This window comes from Triticum aestivum, chromosome 3A (assembly GCF_018294505.1).
Source record: "Triticum aestivum cultivar Chinese Spring chromosome 3A, IWGSC CS RefSeq v2.1, whole genome shotgun sequence".
Lineage (NCBI taxonomy): Eukaryota > Viridiplantae > Streptophyta > Magnoliopsida > Poales > Poaceae > Triticum > Triticum aestivum.
This window is the reverse complement of record NC_057800.1, coordinates 185,777,093-185,786,043: the sequence shown is the minus strand read 5'-3', so window position 1 is coordinate 185,786,043 and position 8,951 is coordinate 185,777,093.

Sequence of the window (8,951 nt, the reverse complement as noted above, 5' to 3'; positions counted from 1 at the left end):
CACCCCAACAATGACAGCAGAAGGGTGACAACTCGATCTGATCATAATCTGTCAATTGGTTTCTCTCTCGAACATTGTGTCTCTATGCCTCGCTTATTAGCCCCCTCGATATGTAAACTTCTCACGCGCACATAGTTGTAGTGAAGATGACGCTGAACCCAGTGTGCCTCGTTTTTACCGGCCTCGTGATAGTTTTCACCCTGTTTTCTATTAATTAACAAGGCAACATTTTCTTTGTTAGTACTAGTGAATCTGAAATCATTCGGGGCAGACATAAAATATATCACTTAACCCAATTATCGCAGTAACTATTTTAAAAGAAACTAGCTAGATGCCCGTGCGTTGCATGGAACATCAAGATGCATTTGTATGAGTAGTTTATCTTATGAGAGAAAAGGGTGAACGAGGGAAGGCCGTATTTGCGAACGTGGAGAGGGGTGTGGGTATATTTTTGCAAAATTGCCATAGTTTCCTCCCTATCCGTTAGATATAAATCCGACGGCCTATATTGCAGGATGGCACGCACACCATCATCACCAACTCTGTTTTCTACTCCCTCTGTTCCTAAATATTTGTCTTTTTAGAGATTTCAACAAGTGACTACATATGGAGAAAAATGAGTGAATCTACACTCTAAAATATGTCTACATACACATCCGTATGTGGTAGTCCATTTGAAATCTGAAAAAGACAAATACTCTCTCCGTTCCTAAATATAAGACGTTTTAGAGATTCTACTATAAACTACATATAGATGTATATAGACATACTTTAGAGTGTAGATTCACTCATTTTGCTCCGTATATAGTCTATAGTGGAATCCCTAAAAGGTCTTATATTTGGGAACGGAGGGAGTATTGAGGAACGGATGGAGTATAAGAGTAGACATGGAGATATATCTCTAGCATGGTCTACAACAAAATGTGCTGGACTGGTTAGCGCCCGATGCTCGCAACGCGATGACATGAGTTCGAATTTTGTATTTAACTTTAGATTTTTATATTATATATTACTTATTTAATATATACTCCTTTCGCTACTGTGCTGATGGTGGAACCCGTAGAGTAATTAGAATACAAGATTATGGATGGACTTGTTTCTTTTTAACTTTCTATACGAAGTTGTAGCCACCCTGCAAGTCACGTGTACACTGTACATGCAATTAACTTTTTATAGAGGGACAATCATACACGCAATTAACTCAAATGGATTTGATGTCACTCTATTATTTCCAGCATAAGAGCACTCCAACGGCAGCCTGCAAATTTCCTCCCGTTTCCTTCCGCGGAGGACGACATCAAACGCCAGCGGCATACATTTTCACAACTCTAACCAACCAGATGAAATTTGTGCAAACATGGACTGATTTCATATAAGCATGAAGGATTTCGTATAAAAAGCCGGATCTTCATATAAACATGACGGATTTAATTACATTTACATGAACTAAGCGGTGCCAATCTGGCTCTCTTGGTATAATTAATACTCCCTTCGTCCGAAAATACTTGTCCTAGAAATGGATGTATCTAGACTTATTTCAGTTATAGATACATACAATTTATCCATTCTTAGAACAAATATTTCCCGCCAGCTGGAGAGGGAGTACATAATCTAAATGGCCGCCCATGGACCCCTTTGTCTTCCTCATGTCTGGCAGACACTTGCGGGGTTGACGAAGGTCCTCATAAGAGATGAAGCAGCAAAGAAACCACCTGAATGCGCAGTCGTCGCCTCGGCGGTGGCCTTCATGGGATCCAAGTGGTGGCGGCCTCCCGTGTTCTACTTCTCCTCGATGATGACGGCGGACACGGAGAAGCTGGCCACCGACTCATCGCTCTCCACGCACCCATCTTTTGTCTCTGCCTGCATGGCGCTGCCACAGGAACGGGAGGCGCGCCCACACACACTGGTGGCGCGGTATGACGCGGCGACGACGACGCCGTACCGATGTGCTCGCCGCCGTGCCAGCGTGGAGCAACTTGCCACTCCTCATCGAGCTGAACTGGAGCGGTGAGTTGCTGAACCACGCGCCTGCTTGGGGCGGCAACTGGCTCTGTCAGGCCAAGCGAGGTTGGTGAAGCACCGAGCGGCCTCGCCCGTATCCGGAGGGCTCGGCGGGCCACCCAGCCTGGTAATGTGCAGGAGAACGGCTCCTCGGAAGCCATCAGAAGAGTGGAGAAAATGGTGAAGAAGGAGATGGGGGAGCGGCGGAGGGGTGTGATTCTTGCCCGTTGTCTGTATGGCCTCGTGTAAATAGAGGGAGGATGGTAGGAGCTTGGCTGGCATCTGGCCTCGTTTAAACTGAGGGCAGATGAGAGGAGCTTGGTGGGTGTTGCGTTTAATTCCGGCCCGCTCATGAACTGACGTGTGGTCGGAGTAGGTTTCTCGGTTTGCATGCGGGTTTAATGGAGGCGAGGAGGCGTCTTCAGCCGGACGTGCAGTGAGTGGTGCAGTACTATTCGATTTGACAGCGGGCGACGCAGATCCCGATACGGCTTTAATGCAGACGAGGGAGGGAGTAGCAGTTCCCGAAATGTTGAACGACCATTGCATCCTCCTTTAATTAATGCATGAGGGAAGTAATGGGAGGAGGACTGGGAAAAGAGGCTGCACGATGTGAATGCAACGCAGTTTGCCCTCATATAAAGGTGCCCCTCCATTCCAATGCATCTACCACATCGTACGCACCTAAGCATTTACCTAAGCACCTACACTACGCGCAAAAGTCCTCGCTCCAGACCCATGGCGGCGATGCGCGCGAGCGGCCAGCGGCTGTGCCAGATGGTCCACGACGCGGGCGTGCGGCATGGCACTGAGGATCGTCTCCAGATGGTATTGGCAACCGGCTGGTGGATGGCCGCCGTCGACGCCAACTACGAGTCCTAGTTGGACCAGATGATCATTGCCACCACCAACAAGTTCACCATCCTCAAGAAGCTCACGGATGACATCGCCGTACTCCTCCAGCCCGCGCACTCGGGCTCCTCATTACCTGCCACCCTAATCGGCCTCCATGGCCGGAACCTCTATCAAGCACTGGTGGCCCTGCGACTGCCCGCTGACGCCATGAAGAATGTGCACCTGGAGGTCGCGCTCGCCGTGAGGCGCCTCGCCCTGCAAGAATTCATCGACCTACACATCCACGTGTACGAGAAAATCGTGTACATAGGTATCTACAAGGCCAGTGAGGACGCTATGACGTTAGCCTTCCTCAACCGGCTGGAAGCCTTGGATGCCTTTTCTGAGAAGCACCTCGACCTCACCATAAAAGTCGTCGCTCCTTAGCCGCCGGTCGGTGGCCCGGTGCACTAAGTTGAGGAGGAGGAGGTCGTACGTTGATGGATGCATCTTTCTTCTTGCCTTCTGTAACCACCACTGCGATCGCATCATCATCGTGGCCTTAATTCTTATTATGATGTTGCATTCTCATTCCAGTCAATACCGACATGTGTGATCCCTTTCCTTAATTATATGCATCACTATAACTAGTATTCCATCCGTCAATTTATAAGTTGTGCTTACCTTTTCCATCAACTTCGTGCAACGCGCGGGCATCTTGCTAGAAACACTAGAACATGTCGGACCGCATGTGACCAAACCGACGACGCGCCAACCTAGCTACTACGTACCCTGCTTATCTGGCGGAAATAGCCCCGCCCTAGCATTTCCAATCATTATTTCTATCTATCGATCGTGCCAAGGAGCAGAACCAAAATGTTACAATTTATACATGTTTCACTACTCCTACTCATATAAAAGACTCAGTTGGTGATGGTGGTGTGTCTGCCATCCGTCGTTTCTGACCATTACATCTGCATCTAACGGCTATGAGGTAAGTTGTGGCATTTTTTCAACAATAGCCGACTTCTCTGCTCGAATTTGTAGAAAACCCCTTATTATCTTGAAAGCAACCACATCCCTCCCTCACCTCATCAAAACAGCCCGAGAAATATATTTTGAGTGAAAAGTACTCCCTCCGTTCCTAAATATTTGTCTTTCTAGAGATTTCAATAAGTGACTACATACGGAGCAAAATGAGTGAATCTACACTTAAAAATATGTCTATATAATCCGTATGTGATAGTCCATTTGAAATCTCTAAACAGACAAATATTTAGGAACGGAGGGAGTCATATATTAGGAGTATATCAAAACAAGAGTGATTTCTTTCAAGTTTGTGAACAAGTACTAGTATTCTACTACTTTAGATCCGTCGCAACGCACGTGCACATTGCTAGTGAAAGGAAAAGGCCTGCCACGTTCGCGTCGCACTCCCCCCCCCACACACACACGCCCGAGAATCGGGAGTACTCCATGGCCCGTCCGGCATGACACATAGCTTAGGGAAGGCGTGTTTCCTACCATTTTCACTTTCATGTAGGACCGCCGTTGAGAAAACCGACTATTCGCAAACCGCACCCCGCCCGCCGCCGGGTTGGAAAACAGAAACATGGGGAAGATCTAGCTGTAGCACGGAAGCCAAGAAATTTGGTGTCGGATGGGGCTCGTTGATAGAGTAGGAGCATTCCGTACTACTCTACTCCTACTAGTACCAAGTTTGTACTATACAACTAGTACTACCACTATACAACTAGTAGGTACGTGCACGGCACAACATCGTAGGAACAAAAAACGGGAAGATCTTGTTTAGGGTGATTTATCTTTTTTCAGTTAATGTAGTATGAATACTATGATGTGGGGGGCACCCATGAAGCTTATGTGGCTTGGTTGCATGGCTACGAAAGGTTAAAGAAAAATAAATAGATAATGTGTTTAGAGTGCACTCCACTAAATAGATATACTTTAGATCCATTGCAACGGGCCAGCAATCTATATCTATACCCCCTACATAGTGTGTGAATAACTTTGAAAGTTGGTCGTTGGATGAAGCCAATCTGACGGTACAAACATGGCAAATTCGAGCACTACTGGCCGTTGGATATCATCTACATTCCACCAGATTCTGCCACATGTAGAATCTAGAAGACTCCATGGTTGAACTTCATTCATGACTAACTTTGACACAACTAAGCTTAGGCAAAGTGTGTCTGCCACAAAAAATGTGGCTAAAAAAATGGCCACCACAAGTGTGGCAAGATTTGGCAATAAGTTGAGTCTATGACATGTGGACCATGTAGCTAGAAAAGTGTGGCAAGCCACAAGTGTAGCAATGAACCGAACACATGCCTGGTGTGTTTGGTAGGGTGTATGAATGGTGCATGATCCCAAGAGTTCCCTTCTCGACCCACTTTTGGGTGTTTGGTAGAGTGTATAGAGGGTGCATGAGTCCACACTAGGTTAGCACAAATACACTAGAAGCATGCATGAAGAGAGCATACGTGAAGAGGGGTGTTGAGTTGAGCATGCATGAAGAGGGAACAACTATGCTGAGATGAGAATGCAACCAAACACACTTGTGGCACGCCTAAGCTTAGGCGTGGCAACCTTAGGCTGCAAACGAAACATCTATACCCCTATATAGTGTGTGAATAACTTTGAAAGTTGGTCGTTGGATAAAGCCAATCTGACGGTACAAAGATGGCAAATCCGAGCACTACTGGCTGTTGGATATCATCTACATTCCACCAGATTTTACCACATGCAGAATCTAGAGGACTCCACATGTAGAAGCATAATGCACAAACCACCAAAATCTCATGCGTGCAATGCACGTGTACCTTACTAGTAGTTGGGAGTAGTAGTAAGAAACAAATTCCGGGTTTGGCACGAGCTTGTACTGCGGGAGCACCACAAGGCCTGTCGCGGGAGTTACATTTCCCTCTCGGGGCCCACGGGACTGAACTTCAGTGTCTTAGTGCCTGGCCTATGAGTCAATGACATGAAGACCTTAAATGCGGCTGGCCCACATGTCATTCTCATGGTGGTGGTGTGGTTCACGACTCACTCGTTCGAGATGAACCGGCCGGTGGTGGCGTGGCCGTGGCAAGGGTGCCACAACTGGGCATCGGGGCGTTAGGAGGCGTAGATGGCCACACTGGCGGGTACTACCTGTAGTACATAAGTACTCCGGCTGAGGATTGATGCCCGGGATGAAATGTGTCACAGCCGCTGGATGAAAATTTGATGGTGCGAGAGTACGGATCGGAGCACAGCAGCGGAGCAAGCAAACCGCGTCCAATTGGGTGTGGCTGTCGTAGAAAGTTAATGGTCGCCGCAGTTCAGCTGGCCCACGTGTCATGCACACAAAGACAGAGGAGCGGTGGGGCCGAGAGGGATGAGGCGCACTTCGGGGGGATGAGGATCCCCTAACATGAACAATCCTACCATTCTTTCACTGACATGTGGGACCCCCAAGTGTGGGTCCCACCTGTCAGCGAAGGAAAGGCATGGTAAGGAAGTGATAGCCACATCAGAGGATCCATATCCACGTCGGGGACGTCATGCTTACAGGTAGGGTTGGAGCAGCGTCGTGGGAATCGCGTGTGGGTGTGGCAGTGGTACAAACAAGAAACGTGATGGTCCCCGTGGTTCAACTTCCATGGAGAAGCTGTCATGTCTGCTAACACATGTATATCAATACTAGAGTGTTTATATTGCAAGCACGTGAACAAGTATTATTCTACTACTTTGGATCCATTGCAACGCACGGGCCAGCACATTGGTAGTAGCAGTGTCTATCTTTATCTCTAGAGGCCTTCCCTCATTCATCCTTTTCTCTCACAAGATAAAATACTCATACAAATGCATCTTGATGTTCCATGGAATGCACGAGGATGTTTCCTTGGGGGTCTCTCCAGCGCGGCGTGGCCGTAGTTGCAAGTTGACGCCCCTTGAGATGCAGACGTTGAGGGGCACTTAGATTCCTCCGATGAGCAGGTAAGATGAGTTTGATCACATAGTAAATGCACTCTAAAGACTACTTCCGTGTCCATTTCCTAATTCTCCCCCTGCCCACTATTTCACAGGTTAGACTCGGTGCGAGTGGAGATTGGCTTGCATATGTACGGGAGGGTACCAACATCAATTTGCACAACATTTACAATGGTGACACCGTTCCCGTAGAAACTTTGTCCAACATTGGGATCAGCCATGCAACGGGCCACCGCATGAATTGGTACGATGGAACCACGGTGATATTAAATAAGATAGCACGAACCTTGCACATGGCAGTCAAAGGTGGACCATGCTGTCTGCGGCCGATTTGTTGCCATACGAGTACGAAGACCAGGTGTATTAAACTAGGGGACTTGTTTCATATGGGACACATCCTATGATATACTCCCTCTCTCCCAGTTTATTTGTTTTGAATCTTTTCGTTTTATAAGTTTCAAATTCAAATTTAGAGCTCCCATCACATGTTGAGATTACAATGTCCATTAAATCACTGTGTGCATGTATAGTAAAGAAACAAATCTCGAGTTTGGCATGAGTTCATGCACGGTAGCACCAGCCTAGCGCAGGAGTTACATTTCCCGCTCAGGGCCCTCGGGACTGAGCTTCAACACCTTACTACACCTGCCATTGAGTCAACAAAATGTGGACCCGATAGGTGGATGGTCCACATGTAATGCTCCTGAAGGCAGAGGGGCAGTGGGGCCGAGAGGGGTGAGCCGGAGGTCGGGGGACGTGTGGTGTCATGGGTTCGTGCGGTGTCTCCGGAATCGCATGTGGCTATGGTAGAAACTTGATGCTTGCCGCATTTAAGGTGGCCCACATGTCATGCACACAAAGGCAGAGGGGCGGTGCGGTCGAGAGGGGTGAGGCGCACGTCGGGGGACGTGGTGCCGTGGTTTGGAGCGGCGTCGTGGGAATCGTGAGTGGCAGTGGATGAAACGTGATGGTCGTCGTAGTTGAACTTCCATGGACAAGCTGTCATGTCTACGGACACATGCATTGCATACCGATCACTGGAAGGAGTAGTAGAGAAAGCTAGGCAGATAAATAGTTCCTTATAGTCAAGCGGACCCACGCTACTACTTGTTCCAAGACATGCACACCATTGAAATAGTCCATCTATATCAATATACACTGAGACGGAATAATTTTTTTGTACAAGAGAGGAAATAGTTCATCCATCCATAACGCCCTGCTACTGGTGCAGCCTTATCTTCTTCTTCTTCTTCTTCTTCTTATTCTCATTTTCTGTGGGAGACGGCTTCGCAACAATCTCTTTGGACCTTGCAGCTATCTCGAAACTCACACGGGCATCGAGGGCAGCATATTTTATCCGCTCGTACGTCAAGGGATAATTCTCCCATCTAGATAACCTTAATGCCACCGTCTCGTCACCCTTCTGAAGATTTCTACCGAGCACAAAATTAGCTACATCGAATAGGGATGGTATGTTTATCACAATCTTCTACAGTAATTTTGATTCTGGTTTGTAGGTCAGCGATGCTTTTCAAATCAAGGTTGTATGGCTCCAGCTTCTGTTTGTCCCCTTCGATGGCTGCCCCACAGAAGTATATGCCCTCCCAAGACAACAAATCGTGAAGCTCACCTGGTGTGGAGGGCGCGTGTATGATGTGGTACACCAAAACATCATCTTCGAGGCACAGCTGAAGGACGGCGGCGCGTTGGATCTTCCCAGTGGCACGCTCCGTGTACTCTGCGTCAAGATCAATGATCCTTGTCTCTAGCTTTTCGAGGGAGTTGGATACATTGTTGATCCACTTCCGAACAACCCTTGGGTGGACGGTGACGGTGGCAACTATGCTCAATGAGCCTTCGACGAGGACATGTTGGACGCTAAAAACCTGCATCTCGATCTCTTTCGCCATTTGGAACCGCTGGAATGGAGGGCTATGGTTCGAAGAATTAGGATTAGATGGCTAGTCTAACAAAGTAGTAGATGATTATTTAAAGAGGTTAAAACAATGTGAACGCAGTGGGGTTTGGATGCAACTGCATACGAAGGGGAGGTGAAGAAGCCGAGGAAAATCGGTTCCCGATGGAGAAGTAAATGGGAGAAGTGGCGTGCAGGCAGTTGA